The sequence below is a fragment of the Chelonia mydas genome, chromosome 12 (genome assembly GCF_015237465.2).
Source record: "Chelonia mydas isolate rCheMyd1 chromosome 12, rCheMyd1.pri.v2, whole genome shotgun sequence".
Taxonomy (NCBI): Eukaryota; Metazoa; Chordata; order Testudines; family Cheloniidae; genus Chelonia; species Chelonia mydas.
In genome coordinates this window covers 12,067,581-12,086,842 of record NC_051252.2, presented here as the reverse complement: position 1 = coordinate 12,086,842, position 19,262 = coordinate 12,067,581, and the positions used below count along the sequence as shown (strand labels likewise).

The 19,262-nt window shown below is 43.2% G+C and overlaps 2 long non-coding RNA genes across 2 annotated transcripts; both read right to left on the bottom strand.

The window, feature by feature from the left end:
* Positions 1–8,431: 8,431 nt before the first annotated feature.
* Positions 8,432–9,889, bottom strand: LOC122462610. The gene is made up of 2 exons (XR_006285288.1): positions 9,702–9,889; positions 8,432–8,556 (listed from the first exon to the last, which is right to left on the bottom strand). It is a non-coding gene; the product is annotated as an uncharacterized LOC122462610 (long non-coding RNA).
* Positions 9,890–10,140: 251 nt separating this feature from the next.
* LOC122462611 lies at positions 10,141–12,313 on the bottom strand. Its single transcript, XR_006285289.1, has 3 exons — positions 12,284–12,313; positions 12,050–12,179; positions 10,141–11,903 (listed from the first exon to the last, which is right to left on the bottom strand). It is a non-coding gene; the product is annotated as an uncharacterized LOC122462611 (long non-coding RNA).
* Positions 12,314–19,262: the final 6,949 nt, after the last annotated feature.

Genomic DNA, 19,262 nt, shown 5'->3' with positions numbered 1-19,262 from the left:
CCTACCCACTTTGAAACTGGTGCTAAAAAGGGGGGGAGAATCAAAACCTAATCAAGGAGCCTTCAAATACACAAGTCCACTATACTATACGACTCGAAAACAAAGGAAGATAGATTTCAGCTTTACTAGATACAAATTGGGCCAGGAAAGTTTAATGCTCTGTTACCAGTTTAGGAATTTTATCCTCTCTCTTTTGTAAATTTAAAAAAAGCAGCAGCAATTTTAACCATTTTTTAAAAAAAATCTGTTGTGTCGATCACTTTAAAACCAAAGTAAAATAATGATAATAATAATAATAATAAAAGGAAATCTATAGTCAAATTAGATATTCTACATTAATTGAAGCCTGCACTTCAAACTACCTCCCACAGGTATTTCAGGTTCTCAAATCTTGACTTTCCCTGCCTTTGCAATGAACTAAGCGGTGTGTTTCATGCCAGAGCAAATTTTCTAATGTTCAAAAACTGTTACATCACAAAGCTCTAGGAACAAATTCGCTCTATTCACATCGGATTTTCTGGGTGTCCGTTGTATAGGAACATATCAGTGACATTAATTGGACTGGGATATATCTGGTACCATTTAAACAGAAGAGTACTGAAACACCCATTCGATTTTTAATTTTTTTTTTTTTTACAAGCCAGATAATTGTTTCGTAATCGCTTCAACTTTGTCAGAGCTATTTATTAGCTGTAACAGGTTTATTCATGCATATTTACATTTTACGGGATATTAAATAGTAGTTTGTATATTATGTTTTAAAAATACAGTAAATGTTCACTTGCTATACCATCTTTGTCGATAATCTGGTTTAAAGTCAAAATTGTTTCAAGCTGAAAGTGTAAATAATCAAATATTCATGGGATAATAGTATGTTATTTTGTCACTTTATAAATTATAAATGATTTTTAAAAAAAAAACAATTGAATTCCACAATCGGATCATTTATTTACACTGGGGAAAAAATTATACTGAGCTGCTTTTGGGGGGTTGGGGAGGAGGTTGAGAATAAATCAAATTTATTTCTCACCCGCCTTGTTTAAATTAGGCGAAAGTTTTTGGCTAGGTCTGGTAAATGAACTGAAAACCAGTGACATCAGTTCCTGGCATCATATTGCCCTTTTTAAAAAATCACTTAGTATTTTATAAAACCTAGTCTCTCCGAGCACTTTTATTAAAGATGGAGATAATATTTTGTTGAACCCTACGTTAAAAAGTCCAAAGGGCTCATTGGAATAAGAAAGTTGATAATCCCACACAAGGGTGCTTTAGAGACAACAGGTTATACAGTTAAACAAGCATTCCTAAAATTAATCTTTTGTACTTAGTCATTTAGCGATGGATTTTTTTTAAAATGTCACTATATACACCTTTCCCCCAGATGCTCTTTCTACCTCTGAAAAACAACTTTGGGAATAAGTTTAGGAACCTCGTTTGTTAAAAAACCAAGTTCCTTATTCAAAATACGCCTTATTATAAGTCTATTAGCAATCTCAATAGGGTTTTCGTTTGATGTATAAATTCCTAAGGGAACGAATCCAATTCCTCTAGGTTGCAGCTCTTCAGCTTGTCGCCTATATTTACCTAGTTAAGTCTTAACTAAGATTGTAGATAGTCAATTTAATAAAAATTCTGCGCTTCCCTCTTATCCCTCTCCTGTATGAAATCTTAGATGTAATTGTTCTGGTCTTAAAATTTCAGCATCGTTATTTTTCTAATTAAAGAGCAGTAAAGGAGCATTTTTTCTTCTTCTTCTTTTTTTTTTTTTTAAAAAGCAGCATTAATATATTTTGACAAGTTGAAATGACCTCCCAATTTTGCAACTCAGATGTTACTTTTATGAGGTCTCTTTAAATTGAAATACCTTATTTTGGGGTCAGCTTCTTCACAGAGTGCTGGCGCAGTGTCCGGTGGTTAATACCTAAAAATCCACCAATGACTTTTGAAATATCTTACCCGGTTTATAAATATTACCGGTATAATGTAACATGATTGTTTACATAAGGCTGGTATATACAGCCACACACACTTGTATGTATATGCATAGTGTATTCATAGGAGTTTGACTGTATTTTTGTTATGATAAACACAAATTAGCTTTAACTGTTCGCTGCAGATATTTAAAACTAGATTTTATTTTCTTGCTGCAGAGTATTTAAGTAACTGGTTTAAACGCGGAGTAGATGGAAAGCTTGGAATGACAACAAGGGTTCTCCCAAGACTGGTTTCAGGGTGATGTTTTAAAAAAATACAGATGTATGTTTAAATACAGTCAGTATGAGGCAGTTCACTCAATATTTTGAAGGGGTTCCCTGACAGATTTCTCAAACTGGATGATTTCTTTGATAGGAAAGCTTGGCATTTTCTCCAACCTGCATCACTCTGATTGTGCTCTGAAATGTCAGTGTTGTCACAGAATCAGTGTAATATAGACACAATAATGCAACTCTTGAGCCTCGCCTGCAAAGTGGGGTGACTGGCCCAGTGAAATGGACATACGATGGCAGGAGGATGTTTGGTGGAGACTTATATTATCAAAGGTTTCAGAGTAGCAGCCCAGTTAGTCTGTATCCCCAAAAAGAACAGGAGGACTTGTGACACCTTAGAGACTAACAAATTTATTTGAGCATAAGCTTTCGTGGGCTACAGCTCACTTCATCGGATGCATTCAGGGGAAAACAAAGCAGCCGTTGGCAGAGGGCATTTTCTTCAAAGCTAAATCACATTACGATGCTGGATCATTTGTAATCTTTAATTGTGCTACCTTTATAAATTCAGGTGCATCTAACACGTGCATCTAGGTCCACCCAAATCCTTCAAGTCTTTTTGGCAACAAGGATACAAACAAATTTAAAATAGTAATAGGGTTTTAAATAATAATAATGAAATCTAATACCGATAGCCTGATATTTTAAAATTCGAGACCAGTCCAGGCAGTCAGTTTCTAGTGCTGGCATGGTGCAGGAAAAAGCCCAAACTCATCCCTCCAACCCAACTAAGACTGCCCAGGAAGCAGGGTCTCAGATGCTTCCCTTTAATGCCTCTGTGCTTGCGCGTTCCCGTGTTCTCCCACAGACATGGGTCCAGCTCAGGGTGAGGGAAACGCCGTTTGGTTGGGAGAGGGGATGCGGTTTTATGCTCGGCTATAGGACCCAGGCAGATTAGGCGATTGGACGGTGTATTTTATAGAGCTGTTCCATGTGAAACAAGCCTATAAACACACAGCACTCTTCAGTAACACGCTGCTGGCCAGGTAAAAGCATATCAAACAGCAAGTCAGAGGTGCTGCAAACTCTCCGGTAAATTTTAAAAGACTCGCTCTTTGGGTTTCAAATTAATTCCCATTCAAACCAGATTTCCCCTTCCCCACCCCTCAGTGGCGTCGGCTTCTTCCTCTGCGGCGGCACCTTTACCGCAGGGACAGGGGCAAGAAGATTAAGCTCGGCAAGATCTCCAGCAGCAGAGACTTAAATTCGCCCAACTTTGCCGGAAGTTGGGCTGGGCCCCACCCGCGTTCTCCGGGCTCCAAGTTGCGCCCGGCGGGGAATTCGGAACCACGCTGGAGCCGAAGGTCGCTGCGGGGTTCGCACCGCGAGTCAGTGGCCGCTGCGGGGCTGGGCTGCGCGCCTGCGTGGCCTGAAGAGGAAGGGCTCCGCCGCCCGCGGAAGGAGGCAGAGCCGCTCGGAGCCCGGTCCTGCTCTCACCACGGTCAGTGGCAACACTCCCGTCAGCTCCAACAGGAGCAGGATCCAGTCCACGGGCTCCTGCGACTTCCCCAGTGCGGGCGGGGGGAGATTTGTAAAAGGGTCCCGCTGCCCCGGGACAGGCACACAGGCCGCGGGTGAGGGCAGGGCAATCGCACCCAGATAGGCACCCCCTGAGGGAGTGTGTGAAGCCGTCCCAGAGACTGGGGTACGACTTGCGCCTCTCGATGAGTACACTGACGTCTCCAGTCCTCAGCTGCAGGACGTTAGGAACAGAATTGGCCAAGACCTCAAACAATAAAAACGAGTGCAGTGATGGGCAGGTAACCCATGGAGGTGTTAAAAGCGGTTGGTAAAGCAGCGCCACTGCGGGTCACTTCCAACGGGGAAACAGGTGTCATTACAATGCTTTTAGGGGGAGGGGGGAGAAACTCCCCTAGAAATGCAGCGCGGACCCGAGAACTGCCCTGGATGCTGAAGTCCTGGAGCTGCCTCGGTCAAGGGGAGCAGAAAGTTCGCTTTGGTTTTTAACCTCACCTAACCCGGTGGGTGTGTGAGAGAGAGACAGCCCTAGGCTCCAACGAGGGGGGCTTTCCCATCTGGCAGCTGTCCTCTATAATTCGGGGCGGGGGGAGGGTCTTCCCCTCACAACTCTAAAGCATATTTGGAAATGAAGACAGCGTCCAAAGCAAAGGAGCCACTCACCCTGTTCGGGCTTAGGGAGCCTCCCCACACCTGTCGAAAGCAAAGTACCCCCCTAGCGTGGGATCTCATCCTCCAGCGAACACCCCGGAGTTCGCTTTCATCGAACACAGTATCTGAAGCATAATCAGGAAGGGAGTGGGCGGGGAGATGCACTTTGGATGACAGGCCTGGCAAACAAGGGTAAGGTAACACTAAGCAATCATGAGACCCCAGCAGCCATATTTTTTCCATGGCAAATACTCACTTGTTAAGGCCATTAGGAAAATTAACAAGAAAAAACCCCAGGGATGGAGGAGGCCTCTATTCTTGCTGAGAGGACCTGGATGGAAAAGATCCAAGGCTACCTCACCCGAGAGTCAGTTGGGATTGAAATGCTCCTTTTCCCTCCCCAAAATAAAGTTCAGCTTTTCAGTGAGAGTCAGTCACTGACTCTGATTATCCTGCTGGTTCCTCCCACGTTTGAAATAGAAAACAAACCTTAATTCTGATCCGCACACACCCAACTGCTTTCCCTGGAATGGCTGCTTTTTCAATTGTCTCTATTAACCATATAAAATGTCCTTGCCACCTAGCATACCAAATACTACAGTAATCGCTCTCACAGTAACAGAGCATAGCTTTCTATGGAAGGCATATTTTAATATAAGTGGCTTACAGAGTTATTTTTTACCCCCTCCTTTCTTCTAGTAAGATGATCTAAACAGAATATTTTCTAGTCATGCCTAAGAACGACTTCCAAGCTCTTCTAGAGCAAGGAAATGCACTTGGTCAGCAGGTTTAAAAGGCGATTACAAATAAATTTAGCCTTCATTTCGGAAGCAAAGGAACCATTGTTTAAAACCGATTCCCCGCCTCTCCCAAAATGTGGCCAGTATAAATGTTTAAAAACAAACAAACAAAAACCACACACCCAACAACCCACAAACCCCATAAGAATCGGCTTGATAGAAGATAGGCTGCAAAAAAGGAGTTTACATAGGTCAAAAAGTAGAGAAGCTCAAACGAGACGCTGTAAATGCCAGCCAGACACCCAACACCACAACTCAATCAGCTGATTGCGGACAGCTTGGCTATTTAATCATGCAGCTCGGTTCTGTTGACAAACAGAGCGCTGTGCTGTTAATTATTGTTTTTACGCAGATGTAGAAGTCAGGTTTCTTACGTCCGGCTTTGCATTAACAAACCACCAGAGAAACATACTCGAGTCAGCCTGGTCTCTAGCGCAGAATCGAATTCAGCACAGAAAGTGTAAAGAGATCTCTCCCCCTCCCTTTCCCCTTTTTATATGACTTGCTTAGATTATTAGTAAGGACATCTGTGGCTGGCAGTGGAACAAGTGTTACCAAAAACAGAACCGGCTGTTTTTCCAAATGAGCAATATGTTAATTCCTCACCTCCCTCCCCCCTCTGGTTTCTTTAAAACCTGGCACAAATACATCAATAGCGGAGAATAAGGAGCCTTTGCAGAGAACAAGTGGCAGTTTTGAATTTACCTTTTGTGTGTGCCTCAGATGCAATCTTGAGGCATTTTTCGTCCTCTCTCCCACAGAAAAAGAGCGTTAATCTGCCCTATCTTGGGACCCAAAAGAATTGGAGTGGAGTGGATATTCACTGAAATCACATAGGGGAATAAGGGTCTTGCTTTATTGAATCATCAAATCCCAGGAATGAAGCTTTTAATTAATTATGGGTGCTAAAAATTCAGGCCAGCTGTTTCTTTTTACTTGGCTCCGAAAAAGACAAAGTCTATGCCGAGATCTTCTAAATCACATTCACTATAAATCATTCCCTCTCAATGATACTTCTAGCCACGAAATGAACCTGTAACTGACAGATGGTTTATTGTCCCCCTGCATTCCTCTACCCTGTACCTAGCCAGGATTTTTAAAAATAATTTGTCCAAGCAAGTTCTTGACTATTAATGATCCAGCTCTTAAAATGCCCTCTCTCCCCTCGTTTAAAAAAAACCCAAACCCTGCTTTACAAATATTTATGAATAAATACTTGTCTGGGTGAAGTGAGAGAGGGCAATTACACAGCCGACTGCTACTTTAAATAGATTGTGAGAGTAGCTTAGCTATAAAAACAAACAAAAGTAACAAAAAACAAACACCACCTCCCTGGGTTTCCCTAAATCTCGGAGTTCTACTCCTGGGTAAAGGCTGCACGTGATTCTTGCAGCTGTTTGCGGGTTCATCAGAAAGCTCCTGCCCAGTAACAAAATCCCTGCGTTAAACCAGACAGCTCCTATTAATAAGCACTGCATTTTCCAGACTAATATACACTCTGCGTGACGTCTCCTTCCCCTGCTAACTCTTCTGGTTTTTGAGAGCCAGCTCCCCTCTTGTTGAAAGGGAGCCGTTCCGCAGACACGTGGGGCCCAATCCTGCAGAGGCTGACCCGGGGGAGGACTGCAGAATCGGTCTCGTACAGCACATGACCGAGCTAAGATTTACTTCACTTTAGCAGAACGGAACGAACCCCACGCCTCGACATGCACGTTAAGCGCGGCTGCCAACAATTCATACCCACGCCACTGCCACCCAGCAGCCCGATTCGATAAGGGAAAAGTTACCGCACCAGCGAGGCGGCACGGTAGCAAACGGTGACCCCATCCCACGCTACCCGACTAATTCGGTTCCATCCGAGAGAGAGAAATTCGATTCAGCTTTATAGACAGAATCTATTTGCAGCGAGTCATTCACCACTAACCCACGACTGGGGATTTTCCCTCTCGCTCGAAACGTATTTGGTTTCGATAAGTTTGATTACGTTTTTCACTAGTTTTACCTTATTTAAGTTACGTTATTGAATAGTTACGTTATTTCACGGGACACAGCTCTATGCATTTGCTGGCAAAACAGGCGCAACGTTTCTTTCAAACCTGCTATTGGTCCCCCCTGTGTTATAGTGTACAAGGGACCAGTAACAGGCTCTGATCCTTTCGGAGCCAGCATTCCCCACGATCGCAGGGACCAGTGTTGCGTGCTAAAGGAAAGCAGGATCTGGCCCATACGACCCAATCCTGCAGTCGAGGAAGTCCATGCCAGCACCCTCTGGGACTCCCAGGGGAGCAGGGTGGGGACCATAGTTTCTAAAATATTGTTCATTTCGAACCGCTGAGATTCCACTGGGGCTTTCGCAGGGTTCTCAAAACGGGCTAAATCACTAACCAACCTATTGTTGGTTTGTTTTGAAAAGGAAATTGGACTCGGAGATTTGGAAAGAGTTTCCAGACCATAATTACCAGCAACCAGCGTTTTGAACTAATTTTTTAGCGACCCCAATCTATCAGATGATTTCTCTCATTCTGATTTTATATTCAAGTTTTAAAACATTCTGGAGACAATTAGCTGATTTTTGTAACTTGTGTGTATATATATGTATACACACACACACTACACGTATTCGTCTGGCCTACAGGTATATTGCCACCCCCAGAAAATACTCCAGGAAACAGCAGCACTTGGCTGTAGATAGTTTCTTTGAGGGTGGTAGATTTGTTTAATTGTCTTAATTGCCTCAGATGAAAGCAATCTGTACTATTTTTACGGTTTACAGAAACACTTAAGAGGCAGCCAAATGATTATTTAACTGAGTTTTCATTTGCTTCCGTTCAAAATGTACAACGGTTCTACAAACAGGCTGAGAAGCGAAGGACAAATTCTGCTCCTTCTGGTAGCACTAATTTAAGGAAGCTGTTCCTTCGTTTTCTGTTGGCTAACTCTTTTTCCCTATTCCCCCCCCCCCTTTTTTTTTAAAAAATGAGCAGGTTTGCTGGATTTCCAGTGGCAGAGCCATGTGTAAGCGAGCAAGACAAGTAAAGACCCAGACTTAATGTTCTGTACGTTGACTCCATTGATTTAAAATAAATAAATGCCTTGTGTTTGGAAAGCCTTCAGTGTTTTTTGATTGACAGTAAACCTCATGCCAGGGAACTCTAGTGGTTTGATAGACTACTTGTAAAAGCTTCAGAAATCAGCTCGCCCCCGAATACCAGAAAATAAATGTCCTCACCACACTGTTACTCATCTGTTATAATTAGAGCATGTTGGAACTTGCAAGGAGTGTTCTGAGAACAGGTCTGCTTGGTTGATGCTGGCTATTGTGGAATAATCGTCCCTCTTCTCTTCGTTTGTGTTGGTTTCTGTAGACATTAAAAAGGTGTTTTGGTTTACGAGCATCTTTGCAGACACCGTTTGCTGACTTTCACCTGTCCCACGGTATTACTTTCAAATCTCTTTTGCCTCCCACCTTCACTTCAGGGGATCCTAAAAGTCACCCTCATCTAGCATAAACTGGTATATTTTGTCCAGACACCTCTTTCCCAGTGAAATTGACTTATCTGCGTAAAGCAAACCACAGAACTCCCCACACTCATGCTTGATGGAAACAACTTTAAATGTGCACTTATTTAATTGGATCAGGTCCCCAGATAAAAGAGATAAACGGGCTCCCAGTTTGCCAAGTTATTTTCAGAGGCATGCAGTGATGTGTGGAAGGAAAGTTAATGAAGAGGAGAAGAGACACACTGTACTTAAAATACCTTGGGTCTAGACTCGTTGAGAGGACGCCTACCCTTTACCACTTCTGAGCAGAGTAATTATTTGCCGCTTATTAGGACAAGTGGTGTTTGGAGAAGGGGAATCAGCAACACCCTTTGTTAAACTATTGGAACCTAGCACCTTGCACGTGTTAACTCGCTTCCCTTCAGCTGTAGTTGAGCGTTCTATTGATATGGAATCACTAAACCCTGCGGTTTTTCTAATAGAGTAATTGCTCCAGGCAATTAGTCTACCTTAGCCTACGTGGGGAAGGGATTTGCTTCAACAGGCAATTTATACCCCCCCACCCCCAATGACTCCCTTTAAAGCTGTCTTTCCTTGTTTCTTCTCCATGTTCTACATCCTTATGCATGAGCCATTAACAGACGGTTATTGATACAAACATAGTTTGGGTTGCTAACGGCCTTCCAAAACAAATTCTCCGGCTGAATGCCAATGTCTGCATGTTGGCTGGTGACAGCTGATTAGTGAAATGATTTACGGCCAAGCTTTAAAAAAAAAAAAAAGATACCGTCAAAGGCAGCAATTTGGAAAAAAGATAAGACTGCACACCCTCAAGGCTTTCCACTGGAAAGCCACCCAACACATCTAAACCTACGCTACAAATACCTGAAACACTCAAGGAATCAATTGGTCGCAGATTAAATACAGTCTCGATTACGGCTTTCCCGGGTAATCTGTTACTCCTGACAACAGCAGCCTCTAGATTTATGCAGCCACCCCTCACCTGTCCACCTGGCTCCCACGGAATATATTTCACAGCGCTCCAGCAGGGATACATTTGCGGTCTTGCTACCGCTTCCCCAGAACAAGGGGATGAGATTGAGCCGGGGCCCTGCCACGCACAAGGTCATCCGACGTCATTGCAGTGGGAGACAGCCCTCCTTTTTGTTTCAAGACCTTTTTAATGCTCATTAATTGATTTTAAAAAGCCCCCCCCCCCCAGCTCTTCTTCATAAAGAAAGCTTTTGCTCTGCAATAAAGTAAGAGACTTTGATCCCAGATCATCCTCTTAGGCCTTTCCAGCTGAAATCAGCGGAGAAACTATGTGGAGTTATTGTTCGCACTTGCTGCACTTCTGATTCAGAAAGGGCTGATTTATTAGCTTGTCAAGGGAAGCATTGTTCAGGAAGGCAATCAAAAAGCACTTACCTAGCTAAACTAAAATTACTGCCTTTTCAGTGGCTAATTTGTATAACTCCCATGGAGGAACTTGGGAAGTGTTTGATGAGGCATAAAATGATGATTAATGAATTTATTGGCCTGCTGCTCATCAAATAGGAGTAGTATATCTTTCCTCTATTGGACGTGGGGTCTAATGCTACATGTCTGTGTAAAGCAAGTCCAATATGATCTCCGTTTTAGCCCCCTTTTAACCCGCATGACCTGAAGAATATCTCCGTGTAACAGAGGCAACATCAGGGGAGTGCGCAGACAAAGGGCCTGTTTGATAAAATGGTAAATGAGAAATGTGAGGAAAGTTGCTGGAGGGATGGATCTGCTCAGTTTTCGGCTTTTCAATCACTTTGACTACTGAAGTGGGAAGAATGTAGAAACTAGATAAGGTGTGAGAAGGGGGGGGGGGCAAACCAATTTTAACTTTCATAAAGGATCGAGCCGAACAACTTTATTGCTGCTTGAATGAAAGAGCACAAGGAAAGGCATGGCATTCCTACTAGCCCAACGGCCTTTGCAGCAAAACACAGCCGGTTTTCATACAACCTTTAAGATTAGGTTAGTGCTCTGGTCGGATTCGTCACCAAGGGTTCGATCCCATTGAGGGCGATTCCTTTTCTTACCCTGAAATGTCTTTCCCTGAATGGTGCTAGTCCTTGAATGGTTATTTTGGGGCATGTGATCATATTCTCCTTCCTAGTTGTTAAGAGGAGAGAGAAACACATCAAGTACCTAGGTAAGTGCAAATCACCTGCCATTCTTGTTTTTATAAGTGCCCGTGGACACCCAAAGAAGGTTTTATGACCAGGATGCAATATTTACTGCTGCGATCACAACAGAGCCGTTCAAATACTTCTCTTTCCCGCTAGAGCTCTTAAAGATTAAGCTTTCTTTGCGTGCTGAAGTTAAATATCTTCCCAAGTAGGAGTACACATTTCCACCTTAAGCGGGCCGTTCGCTATTGCTAAGGTTCTCAAGAGTAAGATAAAGTGGGGTCCTGTTTTGCAGAATTACTGATTATTTTACTTAAATAATGTGGGGCATTTTAGCCTCTGATGAAGTTCAGAGAAGTAGGTAACTAGAGTACAAAGGGGTATGGAGATCACAGCAGCATTTGGGGCCGGGGGGGGGGGGGGTTAGTGGGCCCCCTTTTAGTCTTTCCTTTACCCCCGCCACGCAAACATGGACTGTGATGTGTGGTTTGGAGAGGAAAAGGCCCCTGGCAGATGCCAGTCCCGAAGAACTGCCACCATTCTTCCCCTTGCCTGTGAGCAGTGCTGCCTTGGGCTGGGCATCAGAGGCCGCTCCTCTTCTCCTGGTCTCACAGCTCCAGGATCGATCTCGGGGGAGGGAGCACGGGGTTAGCCTGCATCTCCGCGTGCTACTTTCTAAAGCCATTGTACCGAATTTGTTGCCCGAATCCGCACCACTGAAGTCAGGGGGGGGAAAAACCAACCCAGCCACCCAATACTCCTGTCGATGTCAATGGGCTTTGGGATCAGCGCCCCCCCAGCGAAGGGGATGAGCATTTTGGGGGGAGATTTGTCTGCGCGTTAACAGCGCTTTAAGTTCAACGGCAAATATTTGCAAAACTTTCCGGGCTCCCTGTGTCAGAAACGTGCGTTGGTTTCCACAGCGCTCTGTGGAAATGGTTGCTGGAGCCGTAGAGCAAGAAATCCCCGGCAACTCTCTCTGCGGACACAGAGCAGCAGTGTCTGGAGCCTGCCTGGGACATAACGAACCAGGCATCCACCTGATGTTTAAAAGAGCAGAAAACATTTATTTTAACGCAGCCAAATTGGTGCTTGTCTAGTGGTCTGCGACATTTTTTTAGCTAAAATGATCCCCTGGGAAATAAATGTTGATAAACACGTTCAAACAACACCCCCTGACACAAACCTCTCATCAACATCCAGCTCGACAAATTTTATCTGCAAGTCCTTGACCTGTGACTGCTTTTACAAATGCTCTCTGTTCATTAGCGATTTCAGGTCACGTTCAGTACCTGTGTCACCAGCACCGAGTGCAGCTGTAAAATATACATATTGAATACCAGCTGCGGTACTACAGTGGCTTCTTGTCCCCCCCCCAAAAAATGCAACAAGATCTCGATGAAAAAAGACGTAGCTATACCTGCGTAATTACGGCAACATTGTAGGTCTTTAGCGCAACAGACCTAAAAGGCTGACTTATAGGATTAAATACGTATTGCTAAAAGTTACCAAGCTGCATAGTGTGCCTCGCATTAGACAATGACAGTTTTGGGGCGTAATTGCTTTAATGTGGGCAATTAAGACTAAGTGCATGCGATTTTAGTGTCTGCCCTACATTCTTCTGAATGATTACAATGATCAATACACATGATTTGTAAGTCGCTTCCTATTGATCCAATGGTAAAATGTTTGACCTTCCTTTGAGGAAGTAATTTGCTAAATTATGACACCACGTAAAGTCTTTCTTAGTTCAGAGGTGAGGGGTAATGGTGCACAGGGAAAAGGGGGGGGGCGACTTTTCTTTTGCCTGAAAGTAGGACTAAATAATATTTCTGCCAATCCTGACTCCTCCTTTGTAGCTGCGAGCCCCTTAATTTTGTCTTTGAAACCAAGAGTAGAAAAATTACGTTGAAAACTTTATTTTTCTTTACTTTCAAAAACTTTCTCAAATGAACTACATCTATTTACACTTTCATGCCAAAGCACGGAGGATCCAAGCTTGATGGTTCTTGACCATGTGAAATTTATGCTGTTTGAGTGGTAATGGGATAAAGCATGCCAAGGCAAAGCTAGGGAAACAGAGCATTTTGCCATTGCTAAGAGCTGTAATTATATATATTTATGTATGAAATGTCAATGTTTCTCAGGTTCTTCACCACAGCTCTTTTTGATTTGTATCATCAATGCAGGATAGGCTTTAGCAGATCACATTATCATGTAGTAAAAGCTGTTCTGACAGAAAAATAAGAAAAGTACTATATGTAAAGGGTCTATGAAGCTATACCACTGAGTGAATGGTTAATAGATGAAGGTAGATCAATTTTGATATGAGCTCTGTGAAGACTTTGATTTACAAAGCTGACTTTAGGGAGTGGAGCTAGTGTGTGACCAGAAAGAAGAAACACCCTCCAAGAAGCTACAGTACATTTGCAATGATTTACACTTTCAGAAGAGGGTTTTGGAACAAACTTGTGTATTCCTACATGGTGAGATGCAAAGGAAAGACGAGGCATCTCACATGCTATAGCTGGGCAGAAATCAAACCATGACAATTCACTATATTTCCAAAATAAAAGTCTTCCTTTAAAAAGTCAAAAACTTAAAATATGAAGTCTGTGCCAGGAAAACAAGCCATATTTCCCCATTGGGAAGCATTCAGAAAGACACTGTGAAAACTCTAACAAAACCCAAACACCTGGGAACCTGTCATTTTCCTTTTGCGTGTTTTTTTTTAAATGCATGTAATGTTCTTGCAAATCAGGGTGAGACTCTGCCCTTGGATGTAGTTCACTTTCTAACCTAAATGACAGGTCTCCAGTTACATAACAATGTGAAAAACCGATTGACTGCCAATAGTGTAGTTGATCTATATCTTAGTAATGATAGCATTTATATGCTATCCTACATACAAAGTCATGAAACACACGTGAAATATAAAAGTGTCTGTCCAAGTTCCCTTGAGTGCGCAGATCATGGGGAATGCAGGACTCCAACAAATTGCCAAACACAGGAGCAATGGTTCAGTAGGACCCATTGTAATCAGCCAAGAGTTCTTGAAAGAACTTAACAATGAAGTAGCTGAGTTGCTTACAGAAATATTGGCTCAAAACCAAAGGATGGGAGGGTAGCAAGCATTGTACCTATTTTACTTACTCTCAGATACACCCCATCCCCTACCCCCAGGGAATAACGACAAGTGAGCCATACCAGTATCATTCAAAATAGAACTGTAAACATTTAGATGAGCATGATGAAAATAACCAACAAGGGTTCTGTAAAGGAAAATCTTGGCTCTAGGAGCATGTCAATTTGGTAGTGGATAAAGGATAACAGTAGAGTGGTTGACAATTTCAAAATGTCTTTGATAAAGCCCCTCAAGAGAGATTATTAAACAAAAAACACTAAGGCCCAGATTCTCAAACATTTTCTCAGATTCTCTCCATTGCTCTAATTTATGCCATCTGGCTGCAGTCCCCAGAGGACCATAAATTAGGTGGGGAATGCCAGAGCGCACTCTGCTTCAGTCCCAGTATAGTCTCTGTGTTCAGGGCCTGGAATGCTCTGCTCCAAAAGGAATAGTAAACTGCTCTCAGGGTAGGCGCACCCACTACTTTTAGTAGGTTTTGAAATCAGCTGGTAGCACAGAATAATGCCAACCACAAAGGCAGACGCTGACAACCACTTCTCAGCTGAAGCAATCACAGAATTTTAGCCCCTTGCCAGGATATACATTACAAGTTGTGCACGGGGGGCAGGTTTGTATAACTTTTGGTGGTGCCCAGAATGGGTCCAAGTCCCGCCCACCTAAAACTCTGGGAGGGAGTTTGGGTGCAGACTCTGGGCTGGGGCAGGGGGTTGAGGTGCAGGAGGGGGTGCAGGCTCTGGGAGGGAGTTCGGGTCCGGGGGGTGGGCTCTGGGCTGGGACAGGATGTTGGGGTGTGGGAGGGTGTGAGGGGTTTGGCACACCCCTCTGGGAGCAGCTCCTAGGCAGGGAGGCTGGGTGTCTCCGTGCACCGCTCTCTGCAGGCACCGCCTCCAGAGCTCCCATTGGCTGCAGTTCCAATGGCAGAGTCAGTGCTCGGGGCGGGGGCAGCGTGTGGAGACACCTCCCCCGCAGGGGCCACAGGGATGTGCTGGCCACATCTGGGAGCGGCGCAGAGTGAGGGCAGGCAGGAAGCAGCTTTAGCCCCGCTGCACTGCTGGTGGTGGCAGTGGGGGCCCCCGGGCCCTTTTAAATCGCGCAGGGGCAGCAGGCAGGGCCAGGGGAGAGACCTGGCCCTGAACATTGGTGGAGCCGGGCCCCCATGCTCTGAATATTCCTGGAGCACGGGCACCACGGGCCCATACAATTCCCTGCCTCGGTTGTGCACATTACAGAAAAGGGAGATAGTGTAAAAACTATTCAGATAGCTACCCATGAGTGCCAAATACTTAATATTACTCAAAGAACTGGTCAAAGTTTTTCCAGCTGAGTGTTTTTCCATCAGAAAATGCTGTTTTGTCGAAATAAAAAAACAAAACTTTCTGTGTGAAGGTGTCAATTTCGATGAAATTTCATTTAGAAAAATATTTTTAAAAGATAAGGTTGAAATGTTGTGCTTTTACTTCATTGGAATTAAACATTTGGATTCGAAACAACTTTTCATTTAAAAATGATTTTATATTCTATTATAATAGATATGGAAAAAGTTCAGATCTGAAAGAAACATTTCATTTTTAGCAAAAATGAATGTTTGATTGACTTTTTGGAAAATAAACCTTTGTGGAAAGTTTCATTTCACTGGAACTTTTTTGGTATTGTTCTGATCTGGAATGAAAACAATTGCTGGAATGTCCCATAGAATGCGTATTTGAGGTTCTGACCAGCATCTGAAGAAGTGGGTTTTTTACCTACAAAAGCTTATGCCCAAATAAATCTGTTAGTCTTTAAGGTGCCACTGGACTCCTCATTGTTTTTGTGGATACAGACTAACATGGCTACCCCTCTGATACTTGACCAGCTCTAGTTACTTGGTAAGGAAAAGGGGAAGCCACAGTTAGTGCCTACAGCAAATAGTCACCAGATTACAATGTGTACTGATAAATCAGTGCAATGATGCTGCCTGACAGACCAGAGCTCACCAAAGGAGTGGGTGGAGACAGAGGAATGGAATGGCCCACTTCTCATGCTGTTCATTTAATGAGAGATGCTCCTTTCCTGGCCAGCCAATCAGTGGCAAGGGAGAGACCAATAAAAACAGCACCCAAAAAAGAGGGCAGATGATGACTAGATGGCAGAATGGGATTCTCTTGATACCCCTGTGCAATGGATCCCCCGTTATCTACTGTGGGGAAAGATTGGGCTGCAGTTACTATTCCGTTGTTTTTCACCTAAAAAAAAGCTAACATGTCTCAAAAGTGGGTGCCCAAAATTAAGCACCTAAATCCATGTTTAGTCTGGATTATAGATTAGCGGGCTGATTTACAGAAGTGTGGCGCATTCACAAAGCCCCATGGAAGTGACTGAGCACCACAAGGGCTCAGAGCTTATGCAGGAAATGGCAGCATCATTGTACTCAGCAGCAGTTTTGCACTGTGGAACATAGCTAGATGTAACTGGACTTTGAAAGCCTGCACAATGTACGTTAGCCAGAGCTGCCTGGCTGCCACAAGCACATCTTCCATTTGGTGTCTTGGGCTTTTGAATTGTGATCATCAACTTCCATGACTGGCAGATCTAGCAGGGTTTGGGTTTTTTTGTGCTGCTGGCTACTCAGTATTATTATGTGTTTCTCCAGGGCTGCTGCTTCTTCATGGTACGCACCAGAGATATCTAGGCCTAGATCTTCAAAGGTATTCAGGGCCCAGAACTTGGAAGTATTTAGGTGCCTATCTCCCATTGATTATTTTATAAATCTAAAAGAAAAAAACTTATATCAGCTGAATCTAGCAAGAAACAAATAAAAATATTTAGCTTGAACAGCATTTACTCTGTCTTAACTATTGTAAGGAATTTTTAAATAATTATTGGTCAAAAACTCTACCCTGTATTACACCAGTGAATTCAAGTGCTAAATAAAAATTGCAATAAAATAAGCTTATTATAAATTCATTACATAGGGCCAGATTTTGATTCCCCTGTTTACATGGGGTACTACTCCAAGCAAGCACTTGATCAGGTGCTTAACTTTAGGCATATACCTAAACCCCATTGAAGTCAATGGGACTTAAATGCATACCTCAACTGTTGCCCTGAGTTGGGGTGTTTTCCCGAATTAGGACCAAAACGAATAAGTCTATGACAATCTAGTCCATAGCATCATAGATGTGATCATTTATTTAGAGTGGTCCCTACTCTACCAACACTACTTGGCGAATCAAATGGCTGCTTACGGTCTACACACTATGGCTGGCACTGGTTGCGTAATTGAGTCCCGAGTTAGAAGGAGAACAAATGGGAGAAGGTGGCAACATGGGGCTGGGAGAAAGGGGGAATTCTCATTTGCAAAAGCAGGAATAAAATAAATAAAAATCAAGCTGTGTGTGTGGAAGGTTTTGCAAGTTCAAAATATAATTCCCATATTTCTTTGTTACTACTATTAATTTTGTTCTGCCAGCTTATTAACTACATCACTTTGATGAGTATTTTAAAAAATATAATGGCTATCACTCAGTTAGGCTGCTTTGAAGTGTCTGAAAGTTAAATGACTAGTAGCATTTATTCATTTCATAATATGATGCTAAAAGTTTTGATATGGGATTTAAAAAAAAAAGATATTTGAAGTTAAAAGAAGACATCTTGATTAAAGCCAGAACAAATTGTTTGGCTGAGAGTCAAACTCTGGTTCACATGCGTTTCCAAGCTTGTAGGCTCACTCGTTTGCTTGCAAAAGCCCATATGCTTTCAATGGATGAGTCAAAATCCATGCCATGGATCTGCTGACAAAATGATGAACAGAAAACTGCTTCAAGTCTGGGAACCACTGGAATAGCTCAACTCATAAGGGAGTGATAGAACTTAGACATCAGAAATGGGAGGAAAGGATGATCTTGTGGTTAAGGCACCGGACTGAAATGTGAAAGATCTAGATTCAGTTCTCAGCTCTGTCATGGACTGTGTGACTACTTGAGCAAATGACCACCACTCTATGCATCAGTTCTTCATCTGTAAACAGGGGATTAGGCTACTTCCCAGTGACTACTTTCCTAGGGTTGTGATGCTAAATATGAGAGAGTGACTGTAGTATCCCATAGCTCAGTGGTTCTCAACCAGGGGTACACATAGATCTTCCATGGGGTACATCAACTCAGATAGATAGTTGCCTACTTTTACAATAGGCTACATAAAAAGCACTAAAGAAGTCAGCAGAAACTAAAATTTCACATAGACAATGACTTGTTTATACTGCTCTATAGACTGTACTGAAATGTAAGTACAATGTTTATATTCCAATTGATTTATTTTATAATTATATGGTAAAAATGAGAAATAAGCAAATTTTCAGTACTAGTGTGCTATGAAACTTGTGTATTTTTATGTCTGATTTTGTAAGCAAGTAATGACAGGTTTCAGAGTAACAGCCGTGTTAGTCTGTATTCGTAAAAAGAAAAGGAGTACTTGTGGCACCTTAGAGACTAACCAGTTTATTTGAGCATGAGCTTTCGTGAGCTACAGCTCACTTCATCGGATGCATAGCATATCGTGGAAACTGCAGAAGACCTTCTTCTTCTGCAGTTTCCACGATATGCTATGCATCCGATGAAGTGAGCTGTAGCTCACGAAAGCTCATGCTCAAATAAACTGGTTAGTCTCTAAGGTGCCACAAGTACTCCTTTTCTTTGTAAGCAAGTAGTTTTTAAGTGAGGTGAAACTTGGGGGTACGCAAGACAAATCGGACTCCTGAAAGGTGTACAGTAGTCTGGAAAGGATGAGAACCGCTGGGTTAGAGCAGCCACCTGGAAGCTGAGGACCATGGGTCCAGTCACCCTGCTCCAACCAGGCTTTCATTATTTATCCACAGTAGAACAGCTTCAACAGGAAAGACAGAGGGAGGCCCACATCAGAATATCCCATAGCTCAGCGGTTACAACACCCTACCTTGAGAAGGGAGATGCCTGTTCAAATCCTTTCTTCCTCTCTGGAAGAGAGGGGAGAACTCAATCTGGATCACCCACATCTCAGGTGAATGCTCCAACCACTGGAGTAAAAGTCATAATGTGGGCACCGCCTGCGTCAGTTTTGAATGGGACCCAAGCTAGTAGGCACAGCTAATGAATTGGGCCCCCACAAGCATCGGCAGCAGATGCATGCTTGTCTTTCCCTGCTTTTTGCTCTGGGACTCAGGTGGGTGATGGGAGGCAGCAGTGCACATGTCCAGAGGCAGAAACTTAGGTGCCTAGGGAATTTTTACCCTGAAAGT